This window comes from Gigantopelta aegis, chromosome 12, assembly GCF_016097555.1.
Source record: "Gigantopelta aegis isolate Gae_Host chromosome 12, Gae_host_genome, whole genome shotgun sequence".
Lineage (NCBI taxonomy): Eukaryota > Metazoa > Mollusca > Gastropoda > Neomphalida > Peltospiridae > Gigantopelta > Gigantopelta aegis.
Window position 1 is genome coordinate 44540998 of NC_054710.1, and position 25369 is coordinate 44566366.

General features: G+C 36.3%; 1 long non-coding RNA gene across 1 annotated transcript; it reads left to right on the forward strand.

Annotated features, from left to right (window-relative positions):
- Window positions 1–4831: 4831 nt before the first annotated feature.
- LOC121386282 lies at window positions 4832–24613 on the forward strand. Its single transcript, XR_005959624.1, has 3 exons — window positions 4832–5180; window positions 18125–18239; window positions 19267–24613. It is a non-coding gene; the product is annotated as an uncharacterized LOC121386282 (long non-coding RNA).
- The last annotated feature ends 756 nt before the right edge of the window (window positions 24614–25369 follow it).

The window sequence follows — 25369 nt, forward strand, 5'->3', positions numbered from 1 at the left end:
CTGACGCAATGTTCGGCTTTCCATTGGTCAGTTGGTAAATTCAGCCCAGCTCATAGCTCACGCACACAGTGATATTTTTGCAGTGATATTTGGCCTCAGTCAGAACAAGTTACGCCCATGGGCAACTGAAAGTTTTACTTACATTCTGCACTGTAGTAGCTGTCTGTCACTGACCTTTGTGGAAATTAACAAGTAATTCGTGCAAATTAATTTCTGCTTGGGAGTAATCGAGAGTGTTCTTCTTTTTAACATCCACTTTAATTAACAAAGAAAGCGATTCAGCACTTTTTAGCAAATCACTTTTGAGAAACCTTTTCATCAACAATGGAATCATGGCATGGTCTGTCTGATAGAGTGTGAGATATGGTTCTATTTGTTTGACAATGGAAACAAGAATATGGAAGCATGGAACAAGCAAGATATCACTTGTAGCATCAGGGACCATATTGTTTTCAAACTTTTGATTAGCGACAGTTGCTAATCAATCTGAAAATTGATTAGCGATTACTAATTTTACGTAGCAATGTTTTTTTTAAACATATAGCATGATAAATTAAATAAGAACACAGCACCATAAATAATTTTTATATCATTTATTTATTGTAATTTTATTTAGTAGCTACAAAGAACCAATAATTCCAGGTACAGTCATGTTTGATGTACATAATTTAGTAAGTTATAATCGCAGGGCTCAAACTTAATGGTGGCAGTGACAGCAATTGCAGTCAGTGAGATATAAACTGCCGTCAGTTGGGGGCATCAACGATGGCACTTTTGTGACACCAGGTAATAATTACTTACGTCGGTAAAGCTCCACACTGACAGCAAAATGTATACACGTGTATTAACATTATCTGCCAGTATTTAATACCGCTTATTAAAACAACGGAAGAGGTAGTGTGCAATATTAAAACCACCCTGATTTCATTTTTGCCCAGCGAGAACACTGGATACAATTTAGTGTCATCTATAGAACAATTTGCATGTCATATTCAGCGAAAACTTGGGCAATTTTATCTCAGAACCACCAGGTTCTGTTAAATTTTAGCTTATGCTAGTAGTCCATGATTTCATTTATAATAAATTCTTATTTATTGAAATTTATTGACATATGTTGAAGAAATGTATCTACATGTACATACAGAAAAATGAACTTTAAGTCAAGTTTATTTGCTGCAAAAGTCAGTTTAATAAAATTGCTGTTAGCATACTCAAAATTGCTGTTGGTGGGCCCTTTCACTGACGGCAATGGGTTTTTTTAATTGCCGGGAATGTTAAATTTTTAAGTTCGAGCCTTACTGTTTATCTAAAATATTGGATAAAGCTACAATTAAGCATTAACTTATTTGAAACAGCATGTTCTTACTTCATTGAACCATGCCAAGTGGGTTGATAATAAGGACTGTGATGAAATTGCCAATCGGTTTGATGATTTTGTTGATAAACATGCCTCTAGTTCGTACTCTCGTGTTTTTACCGAGTCGCCCTTATACACAAGCTGTGTTATCAAACACCGACCACTCAGGTTTACAAATCACTCAGTTACCAAGGTAACCAGCTTTGACATATTGAGGAAGGGTAGGGATGTTAAATGTGAAGATGAAGTATTCGTCGGTAACAAGTCATCGTTGCGATGAACCTTTATCCTCCTCACGGCAGTAATACCCTGTGAGCTAAGATTTTGACATTTCTTCTTCACTGACTCCTTCCAGAGTGCTTCTGGTCACTTGAGGGAGGTATGAGCAGTTACCTTAATTACAACATTGCAAAAACACCTGTTGCTTCGAGAAGACAGGCTGAGTGTTTTTCGGTTAAACACACAACCAGCAACCCATTCTTGATTTTCTTGACAGATTTTGGTTCACCAGCCAAGCCAATAATTGCCTTTTGATTGGCAAAAGGAGAAAGTCTATTCAAGGCCCCGTCATCAGTGGAACCGATGACGAAACCTTGGACCATTTTGTGAAGAAATCACTTTGAATTTCTTCACATTTGTTCTTGATTTCATGGACTCCTTGTCTGAAGACAAGAAGTCCGAAACTTCGGTGTGGACCCCTTTTCAGGGTCTCATCAGAATATGGAATTACATTTTTGATTTGATCCATATTAAACAAAACAAAAAATGTATGGTCTCGAACTTGTCGTGACCAGCCAATTGATCAGGTCGGGCCAAAGTGATGTATTGTCAGAAGTCATACATGCTGGTATGCCCCAACTTAATAACCAGGATCCCATCATCCATTTGTACGGGTTGCACCTCACGGCAAAGAAGGCACCCCAAAAGGGTGTACTGTATTAGCTATTCTCAAGGAGAATGTTTCACCCCTGCACCACGATGAGGTTACAGTACAAGCAGGGGTAACAGGTTCAAACTGATACGGCATTATTTGTTGTTTTGCACAAATATTAGTCATCGAAAGGAGAAAAATCACATGATAATTGAGCCTGGCAGTCGCTGTCGGTCCCGCTTTTGCTTGTGCTGGAAGTCGTTTTGTGGTAAGTTTCGTGAAGCGAGTTCCCTTTATGGCGTCACAGCTATTTACAGCCAAACGTAATTAATAATATGTCTTAAATGCAGGAAATATGGGTTTTGGAAAACACTTCGACCAACTATTTGTGAAGAATAAATCCCACGTCCCAAAACAAAACAAAAAGAACAACACTTCTGAAACTTTCATGAATAATAAAAAAGTATGCACTTTGTCGTTTAAAATCGTGTAATAACACAATGGAAGAGTTATTATTATTTTATTATCAATGGTCAAACTACAAGTAGCTATAAACAAAGCAAAAAGTCGTGGCATGTTATATCTACGTAATCAACTAACTGGTGGGAGAATTTTCCAACAGTAGTAACAGCCGAAATTACCATAACTCTAGGCTAAATAACATTCAAAATTTATTTTTGCAAAACCATGTGTGATGCTCAATGAAATAGGAGTTAACTGTCCAACGTGACCTTTACAATTGACTATTCATTATTCTTATAAAAAGAAATAAAAATCTTTTAACATAATTTTGGAGATTTTACTATTTGTTTATTAAATGTTTTGGTTTAGCCGATATCTATCTTCGAATAGTTACATAATCTATCTGACTCCTTAAATATATGCTAGCTAACATTCAGTTTGTGATCTTGCAAATGGTAACGATTAGAAAACAATGACATCCAGTTATTAATTAACGACGTGATTTCAACATGTATAGGAACAAAGATCTGCAGTTTGTTATTGAAACTTTATCTGAACCATAGTAAAACAAATTGGCAGAAAATTAACCGTTTTTCACATGACCTATCCGTTTCAAAACATGTGCTTGTTTAAGGCTGATAGCAACTGTCCCAAGCTGGGTATATGTCACGCTCCATGATAATCTCAGAATGCACGTATAGTCGCACAGATTAAACACCATATGATCGCAGGCAAGTAAATCTGGATGTAAATTTGTGAAAAAGAATGGAAACTAAACTGCAGTTTTGTGTACCCATTTCAATATTTGTTGATTTTGTGCATGTTGTCAAGTGCACACGTGCATTTCAGTCATGTGAAATGAACAGTATGTGTATGTTGGCAAACTGCAGTTAAACATATATACTGAATAAAGTTAGTTTGCAATGATCATGAGATAAAATATTATATTCATAAGACTGACATCACAGATCTGTCAAAGCTAGTTGATGTTAAATATACTGTGAATTTCAATTTCATTATCCATAATATACGTAACAAGTGTTACCGGTGTAAATGGAATGGTTCTAATACAATGTGTAGCCAGAATCAAGAAGCTAAAATCACAGCTATCATTGATAATCATGTATGGCTGAATAAAATGAATGAAAATCACAAAATTGGTGGGTGTGCAATACATCACCACAAGAAGGTACAGTGCAGGTTCGACTCTCATAGGGGTGTCTGGTTTCTTCGTGTAGCGTTGGTACTGGTTAACAACATGTAAGTTTAAAGGGACATTCCCGAGTTTGCTGCATTGTAAGATGTTTCCGATTAATAAAATATTTCTACGATTAAACTTACATATTAAATATATTTTCTTGTTTAGAATATCAGTGTCTGTATATTCAATGTGTTTCTGGTCGTCTTAATATTTGTAAGAAACCCAAACTGGAGTTTGTCTACAAATAATTTCGTACGTACAAAAAAATAGATTTTTAGGAAATAAAATGAAATTTAACCTAGTACAAATATTATAACGATCAGAAACACGTTTAATATACAGCCACTAATAGTTTATGCAGAAAAATATATTTGATATGTAATTACAATCATTAAAAAGTATCTGTTAGTCGACAACTTCTTAAACATTGCAGCAAACTCAGGAATGTCCCTTTAATGTCATGACTGGATTCGAGAATAATCAAACTGTGGTATCAGACTTAGGGAAAACAATGTGTATTTTAGACACAGTAGCTTGCGACCATTTTGGTTGTCGGCGATTGCCAAAACATTATATAGAGTTTTCTCTAGCCTTCTCATATATATCAGTATCAATAAGGGGAGGGCTGGATATGACTTGTGCTATCTTTCATCAAGTGTTGTATCTATGACGTAGTTACTAGATAGTTAAATTTTGTGTCATTTAACCCTACCTACAGGTACAATGTACATGTAGTCCCAAATACACCCATAATTTTGACTGCATCTATCCCGTACCTCAACTATTTGGAATTGAGGGCACTTTGTTCTACTACTAGGCATATTTGTAGAATTTTTTTTTATTATTATTATTAAATCCGAAGTCACCTAAGAGCCACTAGTCAAGTTAGCATTTAATGACCCTCATGTGAGGTAATAACATTGTGATTTAAAATTTTATTTAAAGGTGCATCACTGACGTTGATTGGCTCTTCAGAATATGCTGTTCTTGGCAGGCCCTTTACACTAACATGTACAGTGACAGAGGCTGATTATTTAGATGATAGAGTAATATTTTCAAGAACGATCTTGAGCACTCCACTTGCAGCACTTTGGCAAAATCTGGCTTCATGTTCTATGTTCAGTGATGCACCAGGTTACACTGTATCATGTGGAAATGGAACAGACAGCAGCTCGTCCATCTCTAAGACGTATACTCTGCGGATTCACAATGTTGCACAAATTGATGTCACAGTTTGGGCATGTTGGCTTCAAACACCCAAGATATACAGCAACAATATTACTGTACAAGTAAGTGGTTACATGCATAGTATACAGTGTATTTATTTGCAGTGCTATATATTTTTTTTTAATACTACTGAAGTCACTTCATACCTATAATCTATTTCATACTACAGTTATTTCTTGCCATTATACTTTTTTTTATATCCTCCGATTACTAGTTTCCGAACAGATAAGCTTAGATCGCAGATTTCGTGAAATATACAAAACAAAACTTACCTGTAAATTGAGTATTTAATCCATGAAAACAAACCAGCCTCGGTGGCGCAGTGGTTAAGCCATCGGACTACAGGCTAGTAGGTACTGGGTTCAGATCCCAGTCGAGGCATGGAATTTTTAATCCAGATACCGACTCCAAACCCTGAGTGAGTGCTTCGCAAGGCTCAATGGGTAGATGTAAACCACTTGCACCGACCAGTGATCCATAACTGGTTCAACAAAGGCCATGGTTTGTGCTATCCTGCCTATGGGAAGCACAAATAAACAGATTCCTTGCTGCCTATCGTAACAGAGTAGCCTATGTGGCGACAGCGGGTTTCCTAAATAAAAATCAGAATGACCATATGTTTGATGTCCAATAGCCGATGATAAGATAAAGAAAAAAAAATCAATGTGCTCTAGTAGCGTGGTTAAATAAAACAAACGTTACTCTTTTTTTTTTATGAAAACAAAGTCGTCGGTAAAACATATAGCCGTCATTACATAGCTTGTCAACATCCCCTAGCCAAATGTTACGTCATTAGTTTACGAACACCTGATTGGCTAGCACACATGGAGCTTTCCTGGAATGTCACAACCGTGTATGGTGCTCTGTTCACGCCAGAAATAGGGCAGTTAACTATCAAACGGAGTCAAATGTATTTAACTATAAACAAATTGTTGTGAAATCGGATCGAAGTTGTTAAGATGCACATAGTAGATTTTATTGTCACAATCTAGATCCACTCTTCCTTTTCATTATGACAAGGGCACCAAAATTCAGAATTTCAGCGGACAACTCGTACAGGTGTGCAAAACTTTAAGTGTGTCCAGTGTTGGCACGTGGGATGTGTACATTGTGTCCAAGTGACAAAGATAATCGATTTTGATTTCAACAGGTTGGAAGAGATTGCAGTGGCAACACATCTCATTATCATCAGTGTTTGAATCTGAGTCTGTATCCACCTGTGTGGGTGGTACTTTGCAGTACCAGATGTTGATGGTTTGGGAGAATCTTTGGACGATCTTTTCACCATAGATGACTTTCTCTCATTCTGTTTCTTTGGGGGCGGATGTGATTTCTGGTGGTCCTTCATCTTTTCGAGGGTACTGTCATCGGTTATTGCTCTACCACCTACAATAGCACACATCACTTTTTTTTCTTTTTTTTTTGTTGGATTTGCAACCCCGAACATAGTCTCATCAAGTTGCGAGAAGAATCCTGTTGCAGACGATGGCAAAGTGACATTGGTGACTTCTCATGATTTCCTTTTGTTCGTGTTGTTGGATTCTTCTGGTAATATTGCCGGATCTTCAGAAGACTTGAACAACTGAGCTGGCACAAAGTGCGATTAGTTTACCGAATGTCTGTCAAAAGGGAAACTTCTGCACTTTCTAAAAGACGCCTGCAGATTGGCTTGTATCAAATGCCCTTGTGTATGCCTGACAACCCAATCGACATATACAATGCTTCTTGATGCCCTTTGTTGAATGCTCGTGCATGTACTTGTGTCTAAGGTTGCAATTGATTTTCTCAAACGGCCCAAAGCAACCAACATCCATTAGTTGAAGTACATGCGAGGTATGTGCTGGAAGCACAAACAGGATGATGTGTCTCTCTCTCGCCCATTCACTCAGTGCTATGGAGATTTGAGACTTGTGACCGTCGTACAAGATCATCACTGGTTTCTCTGCTGTTGGCTGGACAGAGTACCTAAAAAGTGCTCTGCAAGATACTTCTGGAAGATTTCACTGTTGGACCAGCCCGAATCACTGACTCTTCCATTAGCTCCTGGCAAACAACCTTCCAATAGTCGTCTCGCATTCGCTTCCCTTTGAAAATGAAATATGGAGGGATGGCATGTCCAGTGGCATTGCCACATCCGTTCACTATCACCGTGCTCGACCTCGGCAGTGTTACTGCAACTGGCACCAATTTACTGGAGGCAACAACGTTTGGAGGCTTGTGATTCTCCATTTCTCCTTTTTCATCTTTGTTGTATATATGCTCAGGACTGTTCTTCAAGTTGTTGTCACCCAAAATCTTTTCCAAGTGGGAATATTAGCACGAAACTGTTTCCTTGGACGTTGCTTTTGGCCCTCTGGATATCCAGAGATCTCGGCTTCTGTACCTTTAACTCAGGGTATCTTCTCATAAGACCATGAAACCAACCTAAGGACACTGGCTTATCGGCTCTTGTTTTCTTCCCTAAACAGATGGCAAGATCAGTTGCAATGGTCAGCACGTCTTGTCTGGTGTAGTCATAACCGGAGGCTGCCATGCTCTGTACATGCGACACCAGTTTTTTCTCTTCATGGGTAGACAAGAATGGTTCAGATCCGGATTTATGGCAGGCCGCATCAACTTTCCTACTGCATCGATCATGCAGTATACTAAGGGGAATACCGAATGTTCTTGAAGTTTTCCGGATGCCCATGCCATCTTCCACAACAGCTACATATGCCTTGGACACTGTCTCATCCGACTATGATCTGTATCTTGACTACAGTGAAATACTCTAAAACACAAAAATAAAAATATATTAAAAATCACAAACTACATACATCATAATTCTACATAAGAAATGGCCCTAATGGGCTTCCATACTTCTAAAAATTTGACAGCAGTTCCCTCCCTTTGGTATTGTAAACCACTAGTATAGATAGTAAAAAAGGTAGACGATGCTTACTTGTGAGTACTGAACTTTGTGTGTGTGTGTTATTGGTGACTTTGTAATGATGTTGTATTTACAAAAAGTGTCACAAAGCAAAATGGCATACGATTACAAGATATAGATGTCATACTTACGCATGAGAGTTTTACCCGAAGCATTTTTGTAGGGCTAGCGAAAATAGGTTGGCTGTCAACTTGCGACCCTTGATGATGTCACATCTCTATTTGTATCACGAGAAATCACAAACGAAATGGCCGTTTGAAAACTAATGATGTTCGAAAATTAATAGACGGACGATATATATATATATATATATAGGTTATTACCAGAGTGTTTTCCGGTATCGTCAATATCATATATTAGGAATACATTTTTTATTTTTATTCCTAATATAAGATATTGACGATACCGAAATACACGAGGGTAATAATCTCTTTATCATATAAGCTCAAGCTTAATACAACATGTTTTTGTAAACTGAACAGGCAACTTTAATTCCAGTCCGCCATTACTAGATATTCAAATGACGTAAGAATATGTGTCGCGGTGTATTTTTGAATGGAAATGACGTCAAACTCAAATGACGTCATTTTGGATGTCCTTACATCAAAATAAAGTTATGCCTAACGTTTTTTGTTTTCTGAACGCTGGAAAGCTTTCAGTGTCAAATTGCCATTGGAATTGTTTTGTTTGATGACTATGAATGCACACGTCAATCATGGAGTGTCACCCAAGTACGTTTGCTTAAATGTCAATAAACCTAGTGCCGAGACCGCGACTAATTTACATCTAATTTGCAAAGTTATCAAATCCTTAAAGTATGTGATCTGAAAAATATGACATACTTTGATTCCACTGAAAATGTAAGATATTATATGATAAATAAATATATATATATATATATATATATATATATATATATATATATATATATATATATATATATATATATATATATATATATACAAAACTACATATATGTGGTTTTCTGATTTCTGTATTCCACAAGTGTATTTCCTGCAGGAATCCCCGATGGAATTTTTTTTCCAACTAATAATTCAAAAATTGTAACACTGCTAGCTAATGACGGGGATTTCAAAATTTACACAACTAGGTCAGCTGTGTTACTACGCGGACCGAATAACCACCAATTATTACACATAGGAATATAGTTCTATTAAACAATGAACAGAAATAAGAAAGAACGAGTGAAAAGTTACCTATAATTTTAATGACAATGTAATAGCTAAAATTCACGAACAATATAATATTTAATTTCCTCGTAATACGTCAGAAAACCTTCAGCGTGCCAGTTTTATCAACGAAGAAAAATGTCAAGAATTGTTCACTCATTGTCCGAGTCGTCATCGGTTTGTTTTCTTTTATTGATGTTCATGGAATTATTTGTTGCTGAACATTTTAAGTTTATATTAAATGTGCCTCCATAAATCATCGCTCCACTGAATAATCCGGTTGACAGTTCATTCAAGTTTTCTACTTGAGGAGACGGTGCATGCGACGGCATTGTTGCTAAAGTCGACGACAGTCACTTTTCGCACCATTGTTTTGGCTTTGTACACACTAAATATAGCATATATTACCGTAATTTCACTAGAAAACCAATTTTCGTAAAAGGTAAAAAAAAAAAATCACTAGATTTTGTTCAAACACACTCAGGTGCATTAGTAATGTTAAAAAATAAATAAATTCCATAGCAATTTTACACTGGAATTTTTCCAAAAAGGAAACGTCATGCACCCCGTTTATGGTTAATGTAAGGAGATGCAAAGTGACGTCATTGGAATACTGACGTCATTTAAATTCAAAATTAGCTGTATTATTACAATGCTGCGCCACATTAAAATAAAAACTAATCTACTAACCTTGACCCCTGTCAAATTCCTATAACAAGCAGACAACGCTGTTTACAGGTCAGTACTTTTTTTTTATTTATTTTTTTATAATTCTTGACAAAATATTAATTTGAAGTTTTGAAAGATGAAATAAATGAAAGGTACCTTTTGTCAAATATATCATATCACAAAATTACGGTTGGAGACCTTTTATTTATTGAATAAGAATAAGAACTGTGTACGAAGCCAAAACAAGGGTCCAAAAAGTGACTGTCGTCGACCTTAACTATCGTGGATTAAAAGCTCGTTGGTTAGTAGTGTTCCCGTCTCAAGTTTTGGTATCGCGCTTGTCACGGGGATCGTATAATACCCGTAACTAAATGAAACACGATTATCCAAATATCTCTCCTAACTGTATATCTATTAGATCTCTCTGTAACAGGCGGTATATACCCGCTTTGGCTTGTCTAGGTATGATCAGAGATAAGATCTTATATAAAGTATATATTATTATAGCACGTTTAGTTCACTAGAAAACACAACAAAAACACAATACACTTTGGAATCTGTATTAACCTACACTGACAAATGTACTGCCACAGTAGTTAATTAATAACAACAATAATAACAACCCAGAACTTATCACTTAATTAGTTAATCTCTAGGTGTCTAGTTTACACAATATGATAATCACTGCACCGTGACACAACACCCACACGTGTGATAATTGAGAAACGCTGCCAGGGGAACTTAATTAATAAAGGAATTACAGCTCTATTCCTAACTGGTTAATTTTTAATTAACCCTTACTACTCGTTCAGTAACCTTGTAACACAGAATTAATACTGGTACCTATCACAATAAAGACAATAACCTACAGTTTACCTAGGTCTTCTAGGATGACTGGCTAAGCTTTATATTACCAAATACTCGTATAAATATAGAACAGTAAGACTACGATTTACTTCGTCAGATGACCGAAGACACTGTCTAAAGATTATTGGTATAATACAGTATTAAAATATTTAAAGCCACATCAATCACATCAAGGTTATACAACAGAGCAGAAATAATATATTTACCAAAGTCCAAACGGACTAACGTTCCCATGGGAGCTCTCCTTTTTGGTTCTCCTAGATATCTCTAAACCCTAGCTATTTATTCAAAACTCTCAGACAGCGAATATCGCCTGGGGGCACAACGCAGTACCTCACCTATCATCCGATATTCCACCTCTCCCAGAGTCGGTATATTTTTCTCTGATCGTCAGACTGGCTGACGCCGATCGTCGCCAAATCACGGCTGTAAAAACCGCACTCGCGGAGGTATTACGTAACTACTCGCCACATGGCCTCCACACCTGGCTGGGTGTGTATTAGAATGTACAGCTCGACCGTCGCGCAGATGTATTACTTAACAAAGTTGCCCACCTGGGCTAAGTGCAATTGGAACTGCACACGGCCTTCTAAAACAATTAATATCGCCACAGGCGAAAACAAAATTAAGAGCATGTTCCGTCACAGCGCTCATTAAATTGTAAATATTTGTCACCGTTTTCGTCTGTTTTTAGTTCAAATGTTCCACAAAATAGCATTTTAAACAAACCAAGCACAAACTTTGTTTACATATCGCGAAGGGCATTCCCGGTAACCATGTGCTATAAATAGTAGCGTTGAATACGGTATAGTTCCGGAAGTTGAGTTGAATACGGAAAAGTGTATTTCATTTTTGTATTTAGGGCTGTATTTATATAGTAAGATTTAATGGGTATGTAATAAATAAATAAATAGATATATGTTTTTTTAACATTTCAGTCAAGTGCTGCTGTAGAATAATTTTACAATAAACATTGTGATAGCCGTTAAAAAGGTCCCTGTCAGTATTAAAAGTGACCTTTCGATTTTGAATTAAAATGGTCTGTTCCCCTCATCCAAGCATATTTTCTTGTTATATGTACCAGGTTTTTACCATTTCAGTCAAGTACTGATTAATGCAAAATAATTTTACCACAACACACTATATCTTGTGTTTGACCTTGAAATAAAATGGTGTTCAGTCCTCATCCATTAGAAAATTCCACCCTCATCCAACCATTCGTAAAATGTGCACCACGACTGGTATATCAAAGGCCATGGTATGTGGTATCCTGTCTATGGGACACAGTATATATATATATATATATATATATATATATATATATATATATATATATATATATATATATATATATATATATTGTGCATATAAAATATTTTTGCTACTAATGGGAACATGTTGCAGATTTCCTTTCTTAGACTATAAGCAAAAACATTTTATATCCAATACCTAATGAATAATGTAACAGAAATTTTCGAAGTTGTTAGTTATGTTAATTGTTGTGTTGATTGTGTTTAGTTAAAGTGTACTGATTACAAAAATGTCACAACTTCTTCTAGAGTATTAGTTTTAGTCACATAATCTCACTTTCACTATTTTTAGGAACGTTTTAAAAATTTGTGAGATTTTTCATTTCGAGTCATCTCATACTAACCCCACAGATAGTCACCCATCATGTTGCAGTCCCATTTCCCTTGATATATTCTTTCCATAGTTGATATACCTTGGTGTAATTTTTCGCTGTGTTCTTCACCCATATTTTCAGTGAAGGAATTTAGTTGGGAATGTAGGAAATGCAATTTCAAAGACATCAGGCGTCCAGGTTTTTCATAAGTCTTTATCAACTTTTCTATTAACTGTTCGTAATTCCCACTTTTGTTTCTCCCAAGGAAATTTTCAACAACGACCTCCAAGTGTTTCGTTCCTTTGATGTAATTGTTTCTTCAAATTCTTGTGACTGAAGCATGATGCGAACATTTGGCAGGGCTAAAAATTCTGCTTTTTTTTTCACGAAAATCCATGTGGATTCTTTTTCACAGAACGTTATCAAGTGTTAGTATATAGAATTCTGTGTCATATGCTACTAACTGTATATGGATTGAAAAATACAACAAAAAAACTTACTATTTACTGAAAATAATAACTAATTTGTCAGTAACAGTTTATCCAATCTTAAAGCAAAATCTTGCAGTCAGTGTTTTTTTAGGTTTCTGTCCAGCCCCAAGTTGAGCCAGCATACGTTTTATAATGTTCACAAACTATTTGATTGGTTTCCAATGTGGCCTTTTGGTTTACTGTGAACCGCACAAAGCAGTTTTTCCGCTCGGTCTGGCTGAACGCAGCCTATTACTTTTCGAAGATTGCTTATTTATAAACAGCACATGGAATACTTTTTCCGATGTATTTTTCGCATTGGTTCAATGTTTGTATGGATATTACTGAAGGACATTTCCACAACCGACAAAAAGATGTATTGATTAAAAGAGCAGATAATTTAAGGTTAATAATATACATGTGATATCAGCGAACTAACATAGAAATGTTTGATGTATTACTAAATTAGGGAACACTTTATTACTGTCTATTGTTATTATGTATGAACGTAACAATCATGTTCCTTTCGGTTCTCTTCATTGGCAATTTGGTTCATAGAAATGAGCCAACCACCGCTTGGCTCCAGGCCAGACTAGTCTTGATAAACCACTATGTTTCGAACATGCACAGATTCAAATGTATGCTATGCTTTTGAAGCCAGTTTAAACTGAAGCTTGATGACCTGACTATTTTTTTATTTTTTTATTTTGTTAATTCGGTAACGTTTTACTCACTGATTATTCAATTTAATAATCTTTTTGGAAATATTTCACGCGAATCCACATAGATTCAAATATTTAGCCCTGTCTGGTCTGGTGAAAATAGCACCTTTGATTTTTTGCTTTTGACAGATGTGGAAACATGTTAGAAATGTATTTGAAAGCTTCGCGTTCTTTGTTCAGTGCTTTCACAAACTGTTTGACAACCCCAAGTTTGATATGCAGTGGAGGCATAAGGACTTTCTCTGATTCTACTTCACATTCTGTGTGCCTGGAATAATGTTCTCTCTGAATGGTTCTGCAGGTAGCAGTTCTCATTTATGGCAGAATATTACCTTGGACGAGTCTCCGGGTTAGTTCAATAGTTGTCAGCAAGGTACCTTCACTTCAGCTTGTGTTGCGTTTTTGACAAATGCCAATTAAGCAACCAAAATTAAAAGGATACTTTTATTTTAAAGTAAGTAAAGTACACCGTATTCATTATATTTATCACTAGCTTTGTTATTATAAAGCTATTTGAGTTGTGAACGTGATTGAAATTCGTTTACATCTCCTAGGCCTTTCCGCAGTGACCGGACAATCATGAATTTTATGTTTTAGTTGTTACATTTTTAACGTGTCTTTAACAAAGTAAATTCTTTGGCTTGGATTCATGAAAAGATATCGACTGTATTTCATTTTTAACTTATCTGATGATGAAAACGCAAGTGCTTATAAAGTGAATAAATTTATTCACATTTGATTGTAGTACTTATTTGACAGTTTTATTACTTTTTCCATATTTAATAGTGAACAGAATACAACAATGATTTTTACCTCAATTCCCCTGTAAACTGGATACCCATCGAACTTACTTGGGCCCAATTTGGCACATAGGTTTAGGCTACTGTTTAGAAGAGATTCACTGCACATGTAAACTTGTTCGTGAGATCTACTAGTATATGTAACAGTACATGGATAATAAAGGACAGCAGTAACATTATTTTAACATGTATTGACAGGCACATTTTCATTTATAACAGGTCATTTCGTCAAGCACCGCCAAACAATTAATTCCAGGCCTTCAGCTGAAAGTGAAAGTTGAAAACCAGTGACGTGTTCTGAAGGGAATGTGCTCGAGAACAATTTAATTGGCTTTCACTGAATCCTAAACAAAAACACAGTTTGTTTATAACTTTTGTTTCACGTTAATATTATCTCGACTGTAAAACATTCTACAATTTGTTCCAATCACCTGAGTCACGGAATTACATGCAATCTGAAGTGAAAAAGAAAAGGTAAAAGGGTTTAACTTGTCCTTCTGCATCCACCTCCTGCCCCACATAGATGGACAAGTGGAAATATTGGCGGACAAGTAGATTTTGTGGTATACCTTTTTTTCTAATTTGTATCACTGTAGACCAACCTAAATTAAAGTTATTCTATGCATTGCATCAGCATTAGTATGCTTAGTTCCACAACGATGTTCAATTTGAAACTGAAAAGTGTTCAAGTTCTCTATCCACCTGGTTATTTGTCCTTCTGGATTTTGAAGTTTGTTAACCATTTTTAGGAAATATGATCAGAAAAACATACATCCAAGTAATATTTGAAATGTTTGAGGACCTTAATCACAGCTAATAATTCCTTACATGTTATACTGTAATTTCTCTCTGGTACTGAATGAGTGGTATTAAAGTAAGCAATGAATTTTTCTTTTCATTCATGAATTTGAGATAATATCACTCTTGTACTATGTTCACTAGAATCTGTGTCCAGTACACCATATTCACAAATATGTTTGCAAATAAAATATACCGCGAAAATCGCGAAGACGTTGATAGCATCGTGAACTTAATTAAGTATTTCAGATTTGGTATCATTTTCATTGATACAAAAAACGTTAAGGTACATCACCCTTCAGTATGTACAGAACACTGTATTACGTTAAGACAGTCAGAGGTACCTGTTAAATTTATACCGAGTTTCGTATGCACTTTGTCTTTACTGTCAAGTTATTCACAAAATCACGTGGTCCTGTAAACCTGCATGGTTCGTGGATTTGATCGAAGTGACAAACAGTTGGGTGTAAGTCTTTTGTTACGTAATGTCAGTTTTGTTTGTTTTTTGTTCATAACCTTGAATGGAAGTTTGTTTTTTGTTCATAACCTTGAATCGAAGTTTGAGGGTACCACCAATAATTAAAAGCTATTTCTTCTGATATTTGCGTTTTTCAATTTTCTGTATCACATGTGCGTGTTCCATCCATAACATCTCTTATCAGACATACATACAACACTGACATCTTGCTGACAGCATGGTGAACATGTCCAAGTGTGTGCATGAAATCGTCATTGAAAAGAGGTTGGCAAATGAAATATGGGTAATTTTGATTTTATTATATGGGAAAAGTCGCGAAAATATTTCCTCACGCAAATGTAAAATGAAAGCCATATCGCATAATATTTTAGCCGACCGGCCTCGGTTGCGTCGTGGTTAGGCCAATGGTCTACAGGCTGGTAGGTACTGGGTTCGGATCCCAGTCGAGGCATGGGATTTTTAATCCAGATACCGACTCCAAACCCTGAGTGAGTGCTTCGCAAGGCTCAGTGGGTAGGTATAAACCACATGCACCGACCAGTGATCCATAACTGGTTCAACAAAGGTCATGGTTTGTGCTATCCTGCATGTGGGAAGCGCTAATAAAATATCCCTTGCTGCCTGTCGTAAAAGAGTAGCCTATGTGCTGACAGCGGGTTTCCTCTAAAAAAAACAGTGTCAGAATGACCATATGTTTGACATCCAATAGCCGATGATGAGATACAAAAATCAATGTACTCTAGTGGCGTCGTTAAATAAAACCATCTTTACTCTTTTTTTTTTTTTTAACCGCGAACATATTTGGGTATATGGTAAAGGGCTTAGAAAAATCTGGATATGCGAATATAGGAGATTGCTGCAAAGCTAACTTCAGTTTATCAAAAGCTTCCTGGCATTCAATACTCCAACTAAATTTAACATTTTCCTTCGTAAGCTCAAACACTTCCTACGATAGGAGCATAACCCAATGAAACTTCTAACATAGGTAACACTTTTTGGAATTGTTCAATACCTTAACTTTCCTGATCTTTTCAGAGTCTGACTTTACTCCCTCTTTTTCAACCATAAATCCTAAAATCAAGTCAAGTAGAGTCTGGTAACACAAGGGAGCTAACTGTGCACTGGAATCTTTATTAAGGTAGCCATGGTAACCACCATGTTTTTTAAAGTCCTGGTTTTTAAAACATTACTACATTAGGAATGCATTGGCACCAACCATTTCCGCATTAATTAATAATTTTTTGTCCAGTTGATTCAGCAAATGACACAGGTGAAGCTAAACAGAGCAGTGGAAATCACTACAGATGCAAAAGTGGTACTGTAGGCCTACCTTTAAGAGGTTCCTCCCATTAACTATATACATGGGAAGTGGTACCTAATGTCCTGTTTTATTGATAACAGTCTGTGGGTGTTGTTGGATTTAAAAATAAAAAGTGGAATCAAAGCATACTCAGAACAAAAAATATCTAAACACCATAAGGTAGCAGACCACAGTTATTTGTGAATCTTCACCGACCTCGATGGCGCAGTAGCTAAGGAACCGAAGTTAAGGCTGGTAAGTACAGCCTGTCAGGGTTCGCAGACCGTTACGGGGGCAAACCCAGAACGAGTTCTTAAGGGTTCAATGGGTAGGGGTAAGGCAACTAAACATGAACAAAATGTGAATATTGAGCTGAGATTTATGCATACCAACCCATGGCATCCTAAATGCACATCTATGGTTTAAAAACAGAAACATACAGGATTTTTAGTTGCAAAGAAATTAGAAAAAGGGTCATAATTATAAAGGGGACTTTAATTTTGCTCAGCTGACCAATAGCTCTCGTGTGCCAGTGGTTGAAATCTAATTTGTTTTACCACTTTCCCAAAGGAATAGTGAATTTCAAAAAACACTATTCCGTCTACAAATGTACTATCTCTTCAATTATTAATGTACCACTAGTTTTCCTGACTGTGCTACGTCGCCCTGTACAAAATTGCGAACGAACAATTGTTTATATACAAGTCTATGCATTACTGCGTACTAGCTGGAATTACAAACGAACTCACTCCAAACATTAGTCTCGATCAAAAAGACGTGTATTTTGTACCGGTAAGTGCATGAGAAAGGTCATAGTAGCGCGAGGATTTGTTCTGCAGAAAAATGTTGCTGAAGACAAAGCGTAAGAGGAATAGTCGCAGGCGATTTTTCGTATTCTGTGCTTTATTTTCACTTTCATGACGGAATATTGGAAGAATTGTTCTACTATTCCGTTTCGAAATTTACTATTTGCGGAATAGCGTAAAATTCGACCCCTGTGAGCGGTAGGATTTACGGATGTAATTATGTAATAGAAATGCATTGACCGTCATTCAGGGCAATATCAGGTTTTATTGACCAAAGAAATTGATACTGACCTGATATTGCCCTCAACGACGGTCAATAATTAATAAGTATTACTTGTGTTTCTTTTTAAAAGCTTCTCCAGTTCCCAGTCCAGAGAGTCAGGTTTCAGAATCGACCATTAGCATAATCGTAGTGGTTGCTGTTCTACTGGTCGTCGCCATTGCAGTATCTTGGTTCTGTTACAAGAGGTAATCCAATCTCTTCAATATTGTTGATGATAGCCTTTAAAACTGTGGGGTTGTATTTCTTTTCTTTGTTTTATCTATATTCAGGCCCCTCCCCCTTCACTACCCTTAAACCAGCCAGAAAACATGACAATTTAAATATAACTACATTGTGGAAGGAGATAATACGGTTTTAAAGGGACATTCATGAGTTTGCTGCAATGTTTAAGATGTTATTGACTAGCAGAGACTTTTTAACGATTATATTTACATATCAAATATATTTTTCTACTTAAAATATCAGTGGCTGTATATTAAACATGTTTCTGATCATTCTAATATTTGCACTAGGTTAAGTTTCATTTTATTTCCTAAGAAGTGTTTTTTTTTTCGTACATACAAAATTATTTGAAGACAAAATCCAGTTTCGGCTTCTTATAAATATTAAAACGATCAGAAACACATTGAATATACAGACACTGATATTCTAAACAAAAACAGATACTTAATATGTTAGTTTAATCCTAGAACTATTTTATTAGTTAGAAACATTTTACAATGCAGCAAACTCAGGAATGTCCCATTAACACGTTTTCAATAATATTTACTCGTAAACACAAAACAAAAACGTTTAGAATACAAAACAAAACCAAAACATTAATTATATAGTTATTATACAGAGGTGTTGGTACAGGGTAATATTACTTAAGGCTGTGTAAAGAAACAAAATCTACTTTCAAGGTTTATCTTGTGCACGTTTGGATTCTTTAAGAGCCTTGGGAGTGGCAGTCCTCCAACAGGCGGTGCAAGAGGGAGGAATCATCCTGTGACTTTGCCTAACATGCTTTCGACTGCCTTGTGCAGAGATACGATTTTGATATGGGAATACGGTTTTGTCGTCTAGATTCACAGAAGAACAATAGCTTTCCGCAGTGTTTGATTTTGTTGTCCTGCATATAATATGTCTTTATTGAGTTGAAACAAAAATGAAATAAACATTTTACTATTCAATAATTGCTGTCTAATAAACTTAATAATTTAATCTTAACAGAATGAAGCAGCAACCAAAATCTGAGGAAGAGCAAACTGAAAAACCCCCTCAAGAGGCTGAAGATGAAAAGGGCCAATAGATTAATTAATTGTGACATTACTTTCATGGATTTCATCAACCATTTGACCGATTAATTGAGTACACGTTTTATGATCGAGTATAGTTTTCCATCATTAATGATTTTCTGATTAATGGATCCATCAACAGTTTGACCGATAAATTACGTACATGTTTGGTAATCGAGTACAGTCTGTCATACTAGTAACTATTGTTGTACTGATTAATGGCGCACACGGAACACTGCCCCCACGTGATCCATTTACCTAACTGATCGAGTACAGTCTGTCATACTAGTAACTATTGATCTACTGATTAATGGCGCACACGGAACACTGCCCCCACGTGATCCATTTACCTAACTGATCGAGTACACTTTTCATGATCAAGTACAACACAGACTATTTCAAGTTGTTTCTCTTCTGGTTCTCTGGTGGTCAATGCACTAACAAATATGTTCAGTGTTTGTTTAAATTACTCATTATTCCAACATTGCAATTAACAATGTCTTTAAAACATAGCTGGGGTTGAAATACTATTATAGAGAATCAGGTGCCAACTGGTGACCATGATGAGTTACATTGGGGCCTAGTTAGGAACTATAGCATAATAGGTGATTAACTAATTAATTGTCAACTATAATCGATCATTGGCAGGGGCAGAATCTCGATCTTGTAAATATGATATCACAATCCCAAAAAGGGTATATTTGTGTGTCACGAAGACAAATGAGCCCAGCTCACAAAGGTAGCGAAATCTATAATTGTTCAGGGACATGCTCCCCAGAGATTTTAAAATAAATATGCTTTCAGGGCAATTTAGTGTTGTATATTGTGGATGATTTTTGAAAAATGTTACTGAAAAGGGTAGTAAAAATGCGAGGGTGGTGGTCATGGGACTCCCTTCTGGAGCCTTCTGACTGGAACATCACTAACTAATAGTAATAAAATACTGTAGCCACATTATGTAGTATCCAGACATCATTACTGGGGTTTTTTGTTACGAATCTTATGCAGTGTTGACTGAATTATTCTTAAACTTGACACAGAGAAGCTTTAAGGTGGTCCGTACAAATGAATGGATTATCATCTACTATTATGGTCTTGTAGTAATACAATGCAATCATGTATGTGGTGTACTGTCAGGGTTCGTATGGCCATGGAAAGTCGTGGAATTTGATAACTAATTTTCTCAGGCCTGGAAAGTCATGAAATTTGAAACATGCTTAAAACGCTTAAAATCGAGGATATACATTTTCGAAGCTATCTTAGAGCTACGGTATTGTAAAACCGTCCTAAGCTATGACCATAAACGTACTCCCATTTTTCTAGGGGTAGAGGAGGGGGGCACGCCGATTTTTGCCCAAATTGAACGAAAATGCCAGAATCTGGATAACAACATTTATTCATATTAGCATTACGGCTGCAAAGGAATCACTGCACACTTGTATCTGGATTATAACCAATATTGTGGGTAGAATGTTACAAATACATGGTGAAATTTTCTCAGGCCAGCTGATTTTGCCCAAATTAATATCTTAATCAGGTGTTTTTTTCTGAATCTAAATATTTATTCAAACGGGGTGGGGGTGGGGGGGGGGGGGGGGGCAATCTCGTACGCTTATGGTTATGATGTCACAACGGTTTTACGATACCGTAGAGCTATTTTCGCTTCACAAATCTGGCCTTTATTTTTAATGATGAGCCACTATTGTTTGAGATAGCGAATAGAATAAGGTGGAGAGTGGTTCAGAACCCTTACATTATATATATAATTTTGTTATTTTAGAGTTCACATATAACTTTAAACTTACATGTGTCTGACTAGTACAAACGCTACAACCTTTTTTTTCAATCGGACACCACTACCCTGAACACGGGGATAGGGCCTGGGGTGTCGGGTTTCTTCTTGTAGGTTTTGTACTAATCACTAACATGTTAGTTTAATGTGAGGAAACTGAGACCAGATTTGTAAAAATGTGTGTATTTAAGATACAGTACGGGTAGGTGGCTACCATTTGGTTGTTGAAAATTGATGATCTGTTACATAGAGTTCGCTCTAGCTCTGGCCCACATATAAACAGGGTAAGAGGACACTCGAGCTAATCAGATATCTGGATTGGTCTTTGTTTTGTTTGTTTTTGTTTGCTTTTTCTTAATTAAATTCTTGTTTATTGGCAGAATAAATTATATATATATATAGTCTTTATTCCTCTAAACAGAGAGTTGTAACATATAAATACATTTCATCACATGCATACAAACATACAATAGGTTAATAAATTAAACTATGATAAATGTGGGTAAGTTGATCATGCATCGAACCATGAGTACATAGTGATTCAAATACGAGCATATAAAGTTTATGGGGTAATACAATTATTGCTTGCTATTGGTAGCTTCAAAGTATTGTTTGCTTAGTAGATGAATATAATAGATAACGGTTTCACAGTAAGTACTTTCTATCGAGTCATCAACATTAATTGGAGGTTCACAAGATAATATCTTAGTAATAAAAACAGAATTGGGAAGATTGTGAAGAACGACACTGCGTTCCACTGGTCCGATGTCTAGAAGAGATGTCCAGAATTCGTCTCTAATTTCAGATATAGATTGACAATGACATATAACATGTATAATCAGAATAGTTTAAGTGACAGAGGGGACACACTCCTTCACATAACATAGGTCGCCACGAAGCGCATACATTAATTACATGATGTGCGTGTTCTTTTAACAATGGGTTCACATGAGACATTTGCCATGCTTTGTGGATATTTAAATTGGGATGAAGTTGCAGAAAATGGCTAATGTCTGGCGAAGACGAGATTTGTGTTTGCCACTTTAATTCCTCAAAATCAAACACGCTTTTCTTAACTAGTCGTTTCCATATATGTTTCGATGGAAATATTGACGTATTATAGAAATCAATCAGGTGATTTCAAAGTTTGTATTTACACATAATCTTGTGTATATCTGTTATAAAACCTAAATGAGTTGTAACACATTTATTTTTAAAACATAGCAGCCTACTGGTTATAACTTTATGTACCAAGGTCCAAGTTGGGGCCCGTAGGAGGTGACCCAGAAAATATAACTTGTGCGTGTCTATTATTGCTTCAATAGAAGTGATACCAATCAGTCCCAGGCAGATGTCTGTTCGAGTTCGTTTGGGCAAACCCTAAATATTCTTAATAGAGAACCTAAATGCACGTTCTAATGCTAACAGTTCATTCCTTGAAATATCGTTCCATAATTCGCATCCATATAGAGATGTTCCCAGACATAGTACCTTTACGAGTTTTACACTTGTGATTGGGCTGAGACCAGATGGATGACAGCCGGATTGCAGGAGGGCCATGCTTGTAGATTTTATTGTTTTACATGATTCCACGTGATAGGGTCGACTTTGAATCAGGAGGAACTCGTGTGGAGGGCGTAATCAACGGATGAAATGGGGGTCATCCCTCAGAACAAAATTGGAATATTGATCCTTCTTAAGCGCTATTCTAGCCTGTTTTCTGCTGCTTTCGATGGATTTTTAAAATCTTGCTTTTTCTATTACTTTAATATGAATTTATTTGATCCAGCCTGTGGAATACGCTGAAAACAGCGTAACTTTAAACAAAAGTGTTTTCTTTAACAACACCACTAGAGTACATTGATTTATTATTATTATCTATTGGATGTGTTCAAACTGAGGACACTAAGACAATTCAAGTAAACTACAAAGGTCGAGTATACAATTCTCGCCTAGGGTGTACTTCAATGAGCCTTCTCTTATATTATTTCTCTATAAGATTTTAATCCGAACTGAGGGCAAGCCATGCCATACACGTATGAGACCGCGGATGGAGAAACTCCCTGGTAACGCAAAAAAGACACAATGTGAGTTTTAAGGATTTGATTGATATATCGAAAGCCGTGACACAGTTATGTCTGCCTGGGCTAATATTCTGAAAGACGACATGTTCAACTTTCCCGTTCATACTGATTCCTCACAAGCCATGATACTTTGCCTACCCGCATGGGTCTCTCTCCATCATGTAACGTTCTCCCCTTAATCGCCAGAGGTCAATTTCAATAAACATCGCAAGTTCACGTCTGCGACTAGCATGCCAGGCAAACATATACAAGTGTTTAGGATCAATTATACGAAGACAATTACATCACTACAAAAAACAAAAAAAGCATTCCAAGGAGAAAAGAAAATTAAATATGTGTATATTTGTTTTACTGTAACAATAATGAGACTTGTGGTTTAGTCGTATATGTACGTGTAAACCTAGGCTACGATGTTTTGTATATTTGGGTCTAGGCCCTTACTTTGCCCTGCGCTGTGGCAAACTGTGGGACATTGCCGTCGTTCCTACCGGGAACCCAACAGGACATCGATATGAGAGGTTGTTGGAATCGAACGGACCGCACCAGCGCTAATGAGTTATTCCTAGGTTCCAATATGTGTTTACCAGTATAATTTTATAAAATATAATACTGTAAAAAAAAAAAAAAAAACCCAGCAACATAAAAACAAAAACACGTTTGATGGGGAGGGATTTTAGCACAGGGAACCCTAAACTCAACATTTTCACTCTTTGTTCCATCACAAATCTTGCAGGTTACTTTATTATATGATCTATACCAAACGTGTTCGTCCTTCAGAAGCTTTGGGCTGGGTATTTGATACACATCGTGCGTTATCGTAATAAAACTATTCAAAAATAAATTAACGCCAACATTAACGCTGTATTTCGCCATGATAGTCGTCGATAATTTAGGAATTAGTGTTTAGGAAATACCGAGGTAAATAGAAATCATTGTTTTTACTCATTATTCTGTCTTTGAGAAGATTTTGTATTTATTTTGATAAATTTCTAGAGCAATGTTATGGTGTAAGGGGAATAACTCTTATTTATGTTTTAGCCAATAACATGGAAAGATTGAGTTACCACTTACATTGTGTATATAATTGTTAACTGCAAATATGCAATTTTACTCAATATTTAATTTATGTTGAAAAAAAAGTGTTTTAAACAGAAAATAGAAAGCCATATTACAACATTCCATAACAATTATGGTCGTTTACTGATACTGCCCGAATAGCCTGCGTTGTATCTTAGGGCCTAAATATTGTTACCACAATGTGGAACTACCATATCTGTTTCATTCTGCAGATGTGAGATTTTTAAATTGTTGCCAATGCTGGGGTTTATTAAAAACAAAATATGGTGCTATTTTTGGATATTGACTGTGTAATAAAATATATTAAAATAAACATAGTATTACACGTTTTACTTTTTTGTTGTTATTTTTTTGTGGTATAAAAAACCTTAAAAAACTCAACAGCCTCCACACCACACCACCCTGCAAAGAATTGTTCATACGTATTCCTGGCATGTCGGGGAGGGTTATAGTTCCAATGCTAAAGTTACGGTTTTTATATATGTGTATAAGAATACGTAGACATGTGAGATGAGGACTTGATGTGCCTCTCAAGAGCACGGATTTGAGCATGTCTTCCTCTACAGGCTTTCTGCCAGAAAACAGACTATAAATGTCCCTACTATGTGCTTATATGTTTAAACTGTTTTCAAATTGGACACTACATTTCATGCGTAGTGACAAATTTTAAACAGCTGTTCTCTTACAATCATCTATGTAAAATTAAAATATATATCCATTAATTTCCAAGAGTTTAGGGTAGGTAATTTTACTGTTCGTTCCCTATGGCAGTAACCCAGATAGGGAAAGGACTTTGTTGTATAGATCCCTCTTATACCTTGTCCGGCGCCTGTCCAGGAATTTTACAGTCGAGGGGATGAGGTTTAAGCTGTAACGAAGACTATTTATAAGGGGGTCAAGTAATTCACTGCCAGAAAACATTTTAAAAAAAAGAAGAGGAACATTGTCTCGAGTAGGGACCCCCAAAACCCACCCTTGCACACGTGCCTGCTTGAATTGTCTGGTGGGAGTGTTTTGGTTGAATTATAGATAGTCACGGAGAACTGGTTAGAAAAGGGGGGGGGGGGGGGGGGGGATTTAAGTAT